Source organism: Hyposmocoma kahamanoa, unplaced genomic scaffold, assembly GCF_003589595.1.
Source record: "Hyposmocoma kahamanoa isolate Upper Pololo Valley unplaced genomic scaffold, ASM358959v1 210, whole genome shotgun sequence".
NCBI classification, from domain to species: domain Eukaryota; kingdom Metazoa; phylum Arthropoda; class Insecta; order Lepidoptera; family Cosmopterigidae; genus Hyposmocoma; species Hyposmocoma kahamanoa.
The window spans coordinates 12,487,569-12,503,597 of NW_020653731.1; the positions used below are offsets into that span (position 1 = coordinate 12,487,569).

The window sequence follows — 16,029 nt, forward strand, 5'->3', positions numbered from 1 at the left end:
TTCCAAAAATTCGCACGAAGCGTTACGCTTCCACATTTATATGGCGAAAGGCTATGGAGTGGGATTTCCTGCCTGTAGACTTGTTCCCTGAACATTATAACTTAGGTTTTTTCAAGGCAAGGCATTATTAGGTGTGCATGCTCCATCGTCGGCCTCATCGTCACTTTCCTTTTTTACGTATATTTATTTCTTGAGTTTGAGTGTAATTTGTGGTTATCTATGTGTCTATCCATGACATCCCGCGATACAGGGTTTCCCTTGTACGGGGATATGTTGAGTGTGTGCGTTATTATTAAAAAAAGAAATAAAAAATCAGACATTAGCATGGAGGATACACATAAATTGATTATAGTACCTACTGTTAGTCTTGTTACGTTTTGAAAAATAATATTGGTTATTCACTACGATTATTACTAAGTATAACAGGTTTCTTTCGATAATAATATGAGTCGTATTCCAAAACTGTACTCAATGCTCAAGTCACGATTTGAGCAGACTTGAGTATGATTTCAAGCACTGGAAATACGACCCTAATGGCAAGGACTTGAGTATAATTTCTAGTGCTTTGAATCATACTCAAGTCCTGACTTCAGCATTGAGTAGAGTTCTAGAATACGAGTCTCGGATTTCTATTTATTTTAAAATTGTACCAAGATTTGTGGACTAATTTAAAAAAAAAACTCTTTTTTTTATAATATCGTTTTATAAGTATCAAGTGACAGGAAGAAAAAGTCGTGTGTCTGATGGTATGCCACAACACGCCTGTCCATGACAGTTGCAGTGCACTCAGAGCTTTAAATCGCAAAGATCTGAGAGGCACTGCCACTGCGCCTCTCACCCCGAGATATAAGTTGCCATTTCCATGTACCTGTAATTTCACCATTGTAGACAAAAATCCAGTTTATTTGTATACCTATGCGATTGCGGGCCAGTGTCCAGTGGCTATGAGGTATGCTACTTTCCTTACCATAACTCTAACATAGTCGAGATTTTATCGATGAGATTTGAAGCTCTGAGTGGCACTGCAATTGTTATGGACTGACGTATAGCTTACCATTATGCGCACGACTTAATCGTCCCGTCACTTGATATTATAAAAAAAATCTATTTATTTTTACAATCACATATATTCATTATTTATATCTAATCAAATGGGCTTTACACAACTCATTCGAATTGCGATCTTAGTTATTCATAAACAGTGCCTACTGACGAGTTTTAGATGACTTGGCTGGCATTGCAGAATGTATAATTAATATACACAATTATCATATAAATTATTACATAAATTCTAATTTTAATTTGCATGTGTAGAATAGTTTTATTGTATATTGATGAAGATGTACCTATTATTAGTAAATTAATGTAATAACTGATTCGTAGCACATAATAAATAGTATCGTATGTGACCACTAGATGGCATTGTATTGTATAGAATATTGGTGACAAATAGATGGCGCTATTCACAATTACATAATGTTAAATTGGAATATCAGTTTAATTCGAAGGAAAGGTTTACAACCAAATATGTTTTATTGTAGATCGTTAAAATAATTATTCACACTTATAATTATAAGTATTTGAATGTAAAGAGCATTCATTTTTACTTCATTTTTTCATCTGCCAATCTGCGACCGTTTCCGCCACATCCCACCCTGCTAGTAAAAAGTAGGGTTGAAAGGAGGGACGTGTGCTAGAGTCCGAAAGGCTAGACGAGTAAATTACTTACGTAAAGTGATTGTACTACATTGTTGAGGAACGTGTGATCAGTTACGAAAAGTAAGGATAATATTTCTTATCAACTTGATGTTATTTCACATCCGCGAAGAGCGCTGTAACACATGTTGTTTTCAAACTTAGTATCATGCTTAGAATAATAACGCATAGAATGATAGTTTCATATCAAACGAACTGTCACAAGTGAGGCAAAAATCAAATTCATGTAGGCTAGTTTTAATAGTAGGTTAATTTTCGGTTTGAGTGAATATTTATATAAAAATACAAGTTGAAACGCGTTACTTCCTTGTGGAATTTGATGTTAGTATCTATTTTATGTTTGTCTGACGCATTTTTACACTCATTTACCGCACATTTCGTCATTTTTAGCTAAAATTCTTGAGCTGTTCGCGGTGCAAGTTGACCTTGAGCATTGAAGGCCCGCCCGCTCGTGTAGGCCCATTGGGCGCGCTTCAATTTGCCTCACTTAGCATGTGCGCACTAGGTTTCTATGCGTATTATTCTAAGGTATCATGTAGGTATTCTTCTCGTATCACAATGATAAGGATATAAACAAGTTTATCTCAGAATTGTACCAAGTTTAGGACTTAATCACGTATAAAACATTTTAATTACCTCGACGTTTCGGACGTACTGCAACATCCATGGTATTGGAGGGACTGAAAAGGCGGTTGCCAGTATCTTCTAGCCGTGTGGGTTTTTCTAACTACCCGCACTTGATCTTCATTATTTATTTGTGTACTAGGGTTCTCGCTAGTCCAAAACGTCGATGTAATTAGAATATGTTTTATACGTGATTAGGTCCCAAATTAAAAACAAATAATATTGATATTACAGTTTTATTAACAAAATGAGATTTTTTTTTTATTCTTTCCGTAAAGAAAAAGGCAAAGGTTTGACAACATACAGCCAAGTTATGTTAAATTTATCTTTTTCTTCTTAGATAAAATATTTATTTTTTTCCATCCTCTAAGTAAAATAGGCATACGCCAAGTCTCCAGTCCATTGACATTAAGCCTCGTCTTCAGTGGGTCATATAAAATGGCGCCCAAAATTTCCTTCCGTCTAATGCTAAAAAATCGAACCATATTATGTCAGTGTGACGTTAAAAATAACAATATCGCGTTATTAATATTGAACTTCTGCAAGCCACATATGTTTATAAAAAGTTTTAGTACCACACTGAATACAAAAACCCTATGCATATGACATCATTGTTAAATTAGAAAATTTGATTACATTTTTTAAACATCGTGACTAAAATGTAATTTTAATGCCCGTCCGTTTTCTTCCGCGAATAAAAACTTGCTGTTTCTTTATCAAGGATTTGAAATGGGCAGCAATATTGATTGCTCTGTTTGGACTGGTTAGTATACTACATTTTCTTTTTGTGATAGAACCTTTCGACATCGAAGCTGACCTGATTTAGCATCACCACCTACTGATCCTGCAAAACCTTGTACTGGTTCAGATAATGGGGCTAGGAAAGCCAGCATAATCACAGGGTCTGGACTTTTTTTGAAATGTGGATTCGCTTTACCACAATCTAGACCTTCAAGTCAGGATGAGGTCGATGAACGAGCTTTGACTGAAGTCTTAGGAAAACTGTTCTCATCTAAATAATTGTATTCTGGTAACCACTCAACGTAACGGTGGTCGGGTCATAACGTGACAGTCGGTAGTGATCCACATATCATCATCATCATCCGAAGGTTTTGGCTATAGTCTGCCACGTTCGCTGGGGACTTGACACGTTTTCTGATGGTTGTGAACATTCTTCGACGTACAGGTAAATTTCAAATTACATTTCGCAAATATGTTCTAAAAACTCAGATGGCGAATCCGAATCCATTCGGATTCGGATTCGACAGCCTCCGCTTGAGTAACGGTTACTCACATTACTGCTTGGCAGCAGAAATAGTACTTACTCTTTCACAAGGAGCTATACTGCTACTAACTATGACAGTTACTATTGGTGGTACTTACCTAGGTAATTTTGACGACTTATTGCATAGGCCAGCGTCAGAACTGAGCTTCTTCGTCTTCTTGATTATTCCTGTCTAAGGTTAGCTATTGATAAAAAGAGTTTTACATTATTTGCGGCGATCCGAAACAATGATCCAGTGCTGATGCGAAACTTCTGATTCAAGTTTCCAGCCCTTCCTAGAACCTGTCATTCTTGCAGTTATTGGCATTGCTTGCTTGATCTGGTCCGGAGAATTATCGACCACGGTAAGCCCTGCGTCAGAATTGGAATTCAATTACCATTTGCACTATTTGGGAAAGCGACATATTAGAAGTTGCAATATTGAGCTGTCTCAATGGGAAGATAGCATTACTGCGTTCTGAATGGCGTGCCTTTGTGAAGAGGCAGTTCACGAGTTTGAATAGCAGCGTAAAGCTGAACTCGGTGCTAAGGCTGCTAGTAGATTGACTGCATGTTTGCAATCAATGCGTAAAATTGATACTGCATGCAGTTAACACTTCAACTTCAAGGGTCGATGTGAACGATAGTCCGAGAATCAAAAGTAGTAATTTACATAATAATATTTACATTCTTACGAGGAATAATTTATTATTATTTTGCTTTTAACATATAGTTTAATTTATCAATAGTTACATTCGACATTCTAAAGTAGTTGTAAAATTTGTTTTCATCTTTATAGCAACGTAACTGCCTGCGCGGCGGAACGGTTATCATTCCGGTCTGCCACGCAGAGGTCCCCGGTTCGATTCCCGGGCCGGGTGAAATATTTATATGGCCTACATTTATTTCTCACGTGAGTTTGGGTGTAATTTGTAGTTGTCTATGTGTGGGTTCATGGCACCCGTGAAACAGGGTTTGCCTTGTGCGTTATTATTATTATTATTATTATTATTATTATAGTGGAAATATCCACGCTGCACGCTTTCGGTTTTGGTTTCGATTACGCCGGCGGCATAATAGTAATAACTGAACTAGCATCCGAGATTTAATCGACGTCAACTTTTTACATTGAGCTCCTCAGCTAGGCGCGCGGCAATAACTGCCTGCAGTTAATGTCGACTGCATTCTGTCAGTTTCATCTGCATGGCCTTGTATTATATGGACTTTGCGCATGCAGTTCGTTTAGTAGCAGCCCAAACTTGACGAGATAAAGGTCGGCCCTACGGGGGCAGTGCCGGGGTTAAGTGGGACTGGGCTGAACCCTGAAGGGGAGCAGCCCGACCGCACCAAACCCCCGGGGTTTTCCTTCTCTCCGCTGCAGGTACACGGAGGCACGAGTACGCTCTCGCTCGTCCGCGTATCCACCAGCGTCTGGCCGCGCCCAGCGCAGCCCCTCCCCGAGAAGAGAAACACAACGGTCCCCCGACTCTAAATGTAAGGCTCGTCGAACACCAGACGAGCCTTCCTTTTCGGGTCCCTCCATGCTGGGCCACGAACTCCCCCGTGTCCGCTACCCTCAATGCCCAACACCAACCCGACTAGAATTCGAACTGGTCGCAATTACCGACCAAGGTGGGATTGAAAGAAAAACTATTCCGGGTTCCGGTTTCGGGGTTCTACGTAATATTCCTGGTACTCAGTGAATTTAATTTGGGATCTTTTTTATCTGCCACGTTTTAAAATTTTATTTATACAGGCTTAGAATAATAACGCATAGAAACCTAGTCCGCACACGCTAAGTGAGGCAAATTGAAGCGCGCCCAAGTGCTCAAGATCAACTTGCACCGCGAACAGCTCCAGAATTTTAGCTAAAAATGTCGAAGTGTGCGGTAATTGAGTGTAAAAATACGTCAGACAAACATAAAATAGATACCAACATCACATTCCACAAGGAAGTAACGCGTTTCAACTTGTATTTTTATACAAATATTCACTAAAATTATTCACCGAAAATTAACCTACTACTAATACTAGCCTACATGAATTTGATTTTTGCCTCACCTGTGACAGTTCGTTTCATATGAAACTATCATTCTATGCGTTATTATTCTAAGTATACAGACTTATTTTTAAAATGCTAACAAGACTATGTTACTAACACCATAAACAGCATCTTTAGTTCTATGACTTTTTAGAAAAATAGGAAATGTACTAATAGTTTTATCAACAACAAACTTTTCAGTTTCACGTGTACTATCTTACACTTTTTAGATCTGTATTTAGTAGTAAGGGCGCGTTCTCATTCGGTCATTACGTTTTATTTATCGTTGGACGAATGTCGCATTTAGCCTGTTCCTATATCTCGACTATCTCTCGTGACTGTGTCGTGGACGTTTATTTTATCGTTGAACGACTGTCGTGTCTAGCTCTTCACTAGATTGTGACGATAATTTATCTGTTCACGGCAGTCGCCTTGTCGTTAACATGACATAAACGTTTGAAACTTCAATTATCTATCGTGACATTTTTACAGTGACGTTTTATTTATCGTCAGACGACAGTCGTCCTAGTTTCCATTGTCACGACAGTCTGTCGTTATAACGCAAAAAAGTCGTGAACGACAGTTAACGGTGTTCAACTTCATTTAACATTTAGAGCGATCTATTTAAATATATTTATTTTTATATGAAGTCAAATCCGATGAATTATTACAAGTCATGGAACAAACGTTGTTGTTTATGATGTTAGTAATATAGTTCTGAGAGATTGTTAGTATTTTCCAAAGAACCCTGTATATTATTTATAATGTATTATCTCAATTGATTATATTATTTTCAGGTAGAAGGTACAATAACTGTGGTTATATTTATAGAAGCATGTAACACATTGTACACAGCCAGTGGGCATCTTGGCATCACCATGTTGGTATGGATTGGCTGTACGACGACATTCGGAATCTTTTTAATTATCGGCGCGTTGTGCTTTTTTGTACAAATATTTTTTGTAAGCATTTCATCTGTTACTCTTGTTACCAATACATAAATTCTATTTAAATCGTCGCTTGCTGACATTATGCTATCATAATCTCAGTACAGATTACTAAAAAAACCGACCTCAAAAGTACGTGGAATCGTAATGGACGTCTATTTGCTAAGTTTTATTGAAATATCCCCTACTTCGCCACTATACAGGACTTGACACTAGAGATAATAATAATCGGTTCTCACTACTCAAAGTGTATTGAGAGAAAAGCGCCTTGAATTGGAGAAATAGCAAAAAATAATTGGCATTAAAATAATTGCTCCTAAATTAAAGTTAGGCGCTATTTATAAAAATGAATCTTCATGCGTGAACGGCAACCCTTGAAGGATAATTTTCTTCAAAATGAAATGGGACTACTATGGTTCACAAATACCGGAGTTATCGCATAACATACATACAAAAAAAACATACAGTCGAATTGAGAATCTCCTCCTTTTTTGAAGTCGGTTAAAAATGGCGAATATAGAGCAATCTTTTCGGAGGATTAGGCTGCCTTTCCACCAGAGATGTGCGACGTAGCGAAGAAGTGTGCGAGGAAAAAATCCACCAATAGAATCACTTCATTTTCCTTGCATCGCTTAGCGCAGCTCCGGTGGAAAAGGGGTAGCGGAGCTAAGTATTAGTACATACACAATAGCGAGAGATGTGTACGAGGAATGTGTACGAGAGATGCGGGCGAGGAATGTGTGCAAAACGGTGTAGGAAACTAGAGCTACTGAAAGTATAACAGTAACTGACACTGACACAGCGCCACCGCTCACCCCACCACACCGTACCCCGCCCGCGCATAGTTGAAAAAAGTTCGTAAGGCATCGTCGCATCGCGCCGCTGCACATCCTCTCACCGCCTAACTACCTAGCACATCTCTGGTGATCAGCAGCGCTAGCACGACATGACGCGACTTGCTCGATAAATGACATAGAGGCGCGAGATATTGGCATGTCGCGAACGACGGTGCTTGTCGAGTCGCATTTATATGTCATTGCAAGATTCATCTGTTGATTGACAGCTGTGTGTGACATATTCTCGCAATGCTTTTTGTTACAAATATATCGCATTTAAACGTCAATGTGCGAGATATTTGTCTTTGAAAATTTGGGTGTCCGACAGAGGAATATAAGTTAAGTTAATATTTTTCTTCTTATTTATACATTACTATTATTTTATACTTAACATGCACTCTAATTATTATTTTCTCCTATTCTTATTCTGTTTTTCATATTATTTTGTATAATATTGTTAACTAAATTAGTTACATAGTAAATGAGTAAAAACACAAGATAACTGGGTACATACCATTGTAATCTATGGCAAACGCAAGTAATTTGAAAATATATCCGATTGCAATAAAATTTACTGTTACAATACATTTGTAAAAAGATTTTCCGTTTCGGTGAAAGTGGTAAGTAAGTGCAATTCAACAGATGAAGTAAAATATCGGATGACGTAAGACAAGCGAAATTAACTCTACAAAAACTCTCTCGACGCCAAGGAGGTCATCATCAAAATTACTTACAATTTTGAGAGATGTAACGTCAGTGTGCTTTTTTCAACTTGACTCAATGAACAAATGAAACGGTGTATCTCTATTACCGATTCCGTGTTATCAGATTTGAATATTTTTTTTTATATAAATTGTACCACGAAGACTACTTATATATTTTGTCGGCATGTCATAGAATGAGAAAATTTACAACCGCGAGAGTGTTTTGTCATCATGCTAATCGCGTCGCGCTCGTATAGCTAGCACTGCGAGCATAAAGTCCATGCCAACGATTAATGTAATTTATTGGGTTCTTTCCTGCGTATATCTTTGGGTTGAGTTCTCCAATATTTCCGCACAGTTACTTACGTTAAAGTCTCAGCACACCTGGAGAATCGCTACAGTAATCAAAATTACTGCCTTTGACAAACTGTTGAAAACATACGAAATGAGTTTATTACTCAAATGCAGAGGCTATGAGACACTGTTTCAGTGACGTAACGAGTGTAATTTATACAATAAATGGTCAAAGATGTCATAACAACTTTTTAAGCTAGATCAAAACCAACTTGGCAACAAGAAAGCGCCTGTTACAAAAATACAAGCGAAATAAATTGTATGAGTTTTAAACGATTTAAATATTTAGGCGCTGTTGTTTTTCTTTACACTTTGAAGGTAGTTCAAGATGGGTTCATGACCCGGTATATTATTATGTGGATTCAGTTGATGGAACGCCAAATGTGCAATTAAAATCAGCTTACGCAATATTAAGGAAAAGAAATTTTCAATATATTTTCTGTTTCAGAAACGACAATACGCAGACAATTTATTCATATGGCTATTAATCATAGTGCCAATTTTTAATATTGTATATTTCATACTGGTAGTACTACGAGTAAATGTGGATAAGGTGCAATGTAGGCCTTTTGGTCTTGACTTTGAGGTACATCAAAGTTCGCCTGGAAGTGCATATCTCACGTTCGTATCTTTAGCAATTTCTGGGTGTAAGTTCTTTTAAAATTTATATGTAAGTAAGTAAATTTTCTATTATCCGAACGATTATCACTAGTCACAGATATTCCTTTTTTGAGTTTTAAAATTTTAAACTTACTTGATCGAAATAAAGTTCATTATGCAACGTCAAAGAAGATATCTGTTGTCGAGAAGATACTACTTTCTATTCATCCAGGTATTATACGTTCGTCGTATTTCAGTTACCGGCCGCAAGATGGCAGCACGTTGAACAAAATTTTAATATAAAACTTCAACGATATAGCGACTAGGTTAAGTTTAAATTATATTAACAATCCAGAATTTGTTACGTCCTTGTAAATTAGAAAGTATGACCAATCATTATCAAGATTCATAGTGTTAATTATTTATTTGTGTGCGTTTTGGAGACAACAGGTCAAGTAATCGATGCTTAAAGCACTTCCATTGTTTTTCTTTCCGTGGATCGAAAGTTTTTTATATCCATCATATATGAATTACAAAAAAATAACTAAAATAACTATGTAACGCTTTGACTACTAATATTAATCGCGAGATTGTGGGGTACGTACGATTTGATATTTAAAAAAAGATGGCTTTATCCGATTCTTCTTCCGTTAACATATTTAATAATAATAATGTACTGGACATGTTACTTCAGTCGAGTGTTTACCGCTAAATGAACTGAACAGCACTGAATTGTTACTTTCCAACAGCGCGAGCTCGTGCGAGGTCGAGATGGCTCACGCGGACTGTTCATGGCAATTTTTGGTGGAAATAGGCCAGCAAAATTTTAATTTACGTCTCGCCTCGCCGGTGGAAAACCACCTTTACACTCTTGTTTACAAATCACCGTCATATTTGTAAACATTTATAATAGGCTCACGTTTAAAAAAAAATAGAAAATAAATGACCTTGTTACTTTGCGAACCCAGTGAAGATTAAAAGTGCACAATAGATGCGATAGTGTTGACTATTTTTTCATCCAAATTAAAAAAAAAATTCAACACAAGCGCAGCTATTTTGTACAATTTAACCTTCACTGGATTCGGGGAATAGCAAAGTCATTTACTTCCATTTACATATATTAACACAGATTTCCTCAAAGGATGAAATTTAGGACGTCTCCTAAATTTGGCCCATGTTTATTCACTATCTCTCCAGATTTGACTTTTTTATGATACCAAGAGATGGGACGAACAAGTCGTGCGTCTGGTGGTAAGCGAAATGCCTAGCCAACAGTTGACGTGCCACTCGGAGCTTAAGAGTGGTTACACACGACTTTGCAGTGATGCAAACGCACGTTCGTGAAATGCAGTCACACGCTTGCATCGTGTTTGCATCGCTGCTTAAGATCGTGCGCGTTTGTAAAGGTATACGATTAGCGACTGCATCGCTAAGAGTCACCGTGTGTAATCGCTCTTAAGTCGCAGAGGTGCACTGTCACTACGCCCATCACCCTGAGATGTAGTTGACATGTCCAAGTCCCATGTGCCTTCAAAACTGGATCGTACTAATGCTCACGTTACCGCTTGGCGGCAGAAATAGGTAAGGTGATGGTACTTCCCGGGACGGACTCTTCCACCAGGAGCTCTACTGCTACTAAAATGAAGAAAGAAGCGAGCTAAGTCTCGCTCGTTTCATTGTATAATGACTGTGGCATTACAGTACATTTACTCAAATATTTTTTATGCCCGTAAAAATAAACATAATTTCATTAAGAAAGAAGATATCCTAACTCACCATGATTTCCATGAGAAACCACGATTTCGTTTAACTAACTAAACGAATCTTTTATGGGGAACTGTATATGTTTTTACAATAAGATTCCGCTGAATATACTAAGATTACCATTTCCTAAGTTTAAAACTTACGTTGAAAGTATTGAAGAGTACGTTCAATCAATCAATCAATTTATTTATTTGTCAGAATAAGGTACGTTATAATCAGATCTTATTTTAAACAAATCCAACTTATTCTACCATAATCGGCATGCAATTATACATATATGTCATTCAACTATTTACTAATATTACTACAATCAGCCAATGAAAACTCCAATATTTATTACGACTAATGAAATAGACAAATATTGCAAATAAAGTAAAATTACAAAAGTTATAAAAATAAGCTCACGAATAATATATGTCAATAATTGACATGTATTATATAATATACGATGTTTTAGATAAAGAAGTGTGGATAGACACATTTATGCTATAGAATACACTTTGAATCATAATATATATATATATAAATCAAAAAAGTTGATTTGAAAAGAACAATCCCTAGAGTTTCTTGCTCGTTCATCTCAGGGAGGTCAGCGCAGTGGACGAACAGTAGCTTAAAAAATGACGTTTTCCAAGTGTAAAAATTTTACCTATGAAATAAATGATTATCTGATTTTGACTTTGTACTTTATTATATTACTTTTATTTACATTTTACTGTGCTGTTGTTTGTTTCAGTATCAATATATTACGCTTTTATTGTAAACGCATACAGTCGTGATTTGAGAAACAAGCGTCGCAGTGTCAATAGTCAATCAAGTCTAGATGACTCATCTGAATGTTTAAAAAATCCTCTAAATAGGGTATGGGGTAGGAAATCACAAAACGTATTTCATGTTCAAGAATTAGCTCTCCATAATGTTCCTGAAGATCTTTTTAAAACTGCACACTGTGACAGAAAAAATAAAAAAAAGAAGTCTACTAAACGAAAGAATAAAAAGCATTCTATCGCTTCAACTTCAAATGGATCTCTTCGATTTCAAGACAATACAAGCGATTCAAATGATTCAAGTTATGACCGTGAAAAATATTATGAACGCGATGATCATAATAAACACGGCGATCGTAATACACACGATGGTAATAATAAACAAGAAGATCATAGTTAGTGACGTAAAGAAACAGCTAAACAGTATTATTCGAAGAATAAGTAACATAAATCATGCCACACTCGGTAAACGTAATTTTGAAATATGTAGAGGTATTCGAGGGTCAATGTCTCTACATATAAAATGTATATTTATTTTGTAAAAAACAATAAACAGTAAATTTGGAATAAAGTGTATTTAAATTAGCCTTTTATACTTCCTCAGATTTTAATGACATCATTTATGCCAATTGCTAACATATTTTAGACACTGGTACGTAATCAAAACTACCATTGCAAACTCACCGACACATTTAGCGCAAGATTGGGAAATTTCACAAACTTATGCAGTTTTTTTTTTTTAAGTCTGTCCGATTATTTTACTTTCTTATTTTATGCCTAATTTGAAAACAAAAATATAATGGACAGTCAGTTTTTTCATCAAATTGTATTAATTTTTTACGTATTGCGAGCGATTCGAGGTTGATGTTACATTCTTATGAATTTCTTAAAATTTGATTGGAAATGTTTTTTTATTCATAATACTTTGGCTATTTTTAAATATCAAACTATTACAATTTTTAAATTGTCAGCCATTTCTGCTTGATCAAAAAATTTAAAAAAAAAACATTTTTTTTTTTCAAATTAAATTTATACATTTAAATATAAACGTAGATAACTATTTCATATTCTAATTTGTTTTGTTCCGTTAAATGTGCCTGTGTGTGTATTAGTTTGACGATCAAGTAGCTTTAAAAACACGAAAGAAAAAAGAGGATGGAAATGGCATCAAGCAACATTTGTATCAAAACCGGTGTCGCCACACATACACATTTGAAAACGTAATCTTACATTAGTAAGATAACATAATTTTGATTAGTTATAAATTGGACGTAGTTAAACAAAAAGGATCTAATGCACATCCAGTCACTTTCGAGATTTGGCAGTTTGAAATTTAAAAGTGTTTGTCACTCTTGTTTTATTATCAAAATTTATAATGTCATGTAACTACAGAGATATTTATTTATGTTTATATTATGGATTTTTTTGCTGATCTAAGAGGTTAGACTTTAGGAACCGTTTGGTACATATAACTCATTTTTTGATAATTTTGTTCATTGGATCGTTTTTGCTTAACTATGTCCAATTATCAAACGAAAATAAACAATAAAAAACTTTTGGTAACAAAAACTGAAACTTATTTGGATCTAATAAGGTTTTATTACAACTAGTCACATAAAAGCTAAGAATCCTATGAACACAAACTTCTTGGAACAAAAGCAAAAAGTTGACAATCTACAGATAGGGATGTGACATTTAGTTGATATCGACATTATGTTTCATAACTAGCGGAATATTGAACTAGGCATTGCTTTACACTTGCTATAATTAGGGTCATCGAGTATATAACCAGAAATAGAGACGAAATGTCATTTAATTTGTTTGAAAACTATTCTGCCATATCATTACTGTGACCACTGCGCTCCGATTGGCTAGCCCGAGTTCGAAACAATTGTCGGGTGTCGTCAACTATTTCACTTTAAATCGACCAGTCAACTTGAGCTTTGCTATAATGGACGAAAATTGCAAAATTACATATTTAATATTTAATTACCTATGAAATGTGATTCCGTTTGTTTTGTAATTAGATGTTTTGCTGTTTTTCCCACATCACCGAATAGAACAGCACGGCATTGTTAGAGATATTATCTTTATTACAATAAATACAGATTTTTTTTTTGGAATATACGGAGACGTACACACAGGTCAGTAGTTGGCCTGTCTATATTTCACTGCAAACGGGAGTTGATATTTATAAGAGCTGTATCGCTAATGTGTTACCAGGAATATATGGCCCTTATTTCGTCTCTATTTCTGGTTATATACTCGATAATTACGGTTAACCACGGAGTATATGAAAACGGCATTTAAAGCAATTTCCTCGAGAACTAGCGCAGCTGACTTTACACGCACATATTTATTACGCATAAGGTTTTACTACACGCAAATATTAATGGATATAACCTACGCAGGCGTATGCGTGCCTACACGTAGCTACATGCTACAGTATTAATGATTTATTATACTGACATCGTACTTTCATTAACCTCCTAGATTTCAAGTCAATACGATCACTGGAAGGGTTGAAATGTTAAAACACAGTCATCATAAAAATCTTTATTCTCCCTGAAATATTATATATATTTCATATATTTGGTCAACAATTACCTCTTTCTGAACTGACTGAACATGACTAGACCTATAGCGTCGACGAGCTTGTCAAGAAAATGAAGATACTTATTTTCGAAGGCGAAGAAGCGAGTCTTTGTTTCCTGAAAACTTGATGAAAAATAACTGACAATGCTTCAGAAATGTTTTCACATTTAGATGTAGTCTATAATTTGTGAATGCGACTCTAAGTTCCATGTCATAAATTACCTGATTAACCAAATGATTTATTTCTTAATGAATTTTTCGGTTAGATAGATAGATAGATAAAACGTTTATTGTCTTGCATCACACACACAACAATATAATAGAGTAAATTGATTAAGAGACACAGAAATCAAAATTAAAACGAAAAAAAGCATAAAAACATAATACTAACCTAATTATCAACAGCTGTGTGTGTGTGCTAAAGCAAGCCAAATAGGTCGGGGCTCAGTGCAAAATTTGCTCACGAGCAAGGCACTGATTTTCAGCCACCACCTTCGAGGGTAGCGCGTTGCGGTGCATCAAAAACAAAAACATTGTGAGGTGAATGTAGCGTGCATATGTTAATATCACGTGAGAATTATGTGCATTATAAAATATTTAAAAAAAAAAAATAGTAACTGTAAAAAATAAAAAAATAAAAATCTGAAAAAATATTAATACAAATTCATAATTGGTATAATTAAAATAAAATAATAATAATAATCAGTACTTAATATCGATGATAGCCATTGTAACATAAAATGATGATAATAAATGTCCAAGAAGCAAGGGGACTTCATTCTAGAAGCCTCCGCTATGTAAAGCGTTTAGGAATACCCAGTTTTTGCCTATCAAATATAAATTCCCTCAAATGTTTTTTAAACGTAAACTTAGTTTTAAGGAGTCTAAGCGGGGGTGGAATATTATTCCAACATTTCGTTGCTTGATAGCGGAAGCTTCCAGTAAAGGCCACAGTGCGATGAATTTGTCCCGCCAACAGAGGTCTCACGGTTCTAGTAGAAAATTTGTCGTGAAAAGTGGAGAATTTTAACTTTCCATACAAGTACTCTGGTTTTTGGAACTTTATCACGCCAAACGGCATACACGCGAGATGTAGATGTCTTCGCGAGTGCATATTTAACATGTTTGCATTGTTTAAATATGGCGTAATGCGGCTGCGAGGTGGGATTTTGAAGCAAAATCGGCAACAAGCATTTTGTACACGTTGAATCAGGTGTTGTGTTTTACTCAACAAACGAGGACCGCAAAGTATATCTCCGTAATTAAGTTTGGAAAGGATCAGAGATTCGCAGATGGTAATACGAGCATGCTCACTTAAATAATTACGTATTTTGTATAATATTTTAAGACGATAAAAGCAGTTCCTAACTTGATCTAGTACGTGACTTTCAAAACGTAATTGACCATCAAGTGTAATGCCAAGATTTTTTGCCTCTGTTACTCGAGCCACATCACTACCCGCGATCTCGATATGTGGATCTCTGTCTACGATGTTGCTGATTTGCTTTTTGCTACCAAATACAATGAACTTGGACTTCATCGGGTTTAGAATTAGTGCATTACGAGCAGACCACTCAGCAACTCTCTCAAGGTCATCGTTCATACGCGTCTGCGCTTCGCATAAATTATTAGGAATCACTGATATATACAACTGAACGTCATCTGCGTAACAATGGTACCTACAATGCTTTATAACTCTAGGCAAATCAGCACTGTAAATGACGAACAGTAGCGGTCCTAGTAATGAACCTTGTGGCACTCCACCCTGTACCTGAAGAAAATCGGAGACCACATTGGAGCCGTCACTCACAGACAAT

General features: G+C 35.9%; 1 long non-coding RNA gene across 1 annotated transcript; it reads left to right on the forward strand.

The window, feature by feature from the left end:
- Positions 1-2,888: 2,888 nt before the first annotated feature.
- Positions 2,889-9,105, forward strand: LOC113227394. Its single transcript, XR_003310188.1, has 3 exons — positions 2,889-3,103; positions 6,443-6,607; positions 8,935-9,105. It is a non-coding gene; the product is annotated as an uncharacterized LOC113227394 (long non-coding RNA).
- The last annotated feature ends 6,924 nt before the right edge of the window (positions 9,106-16,029 follow it).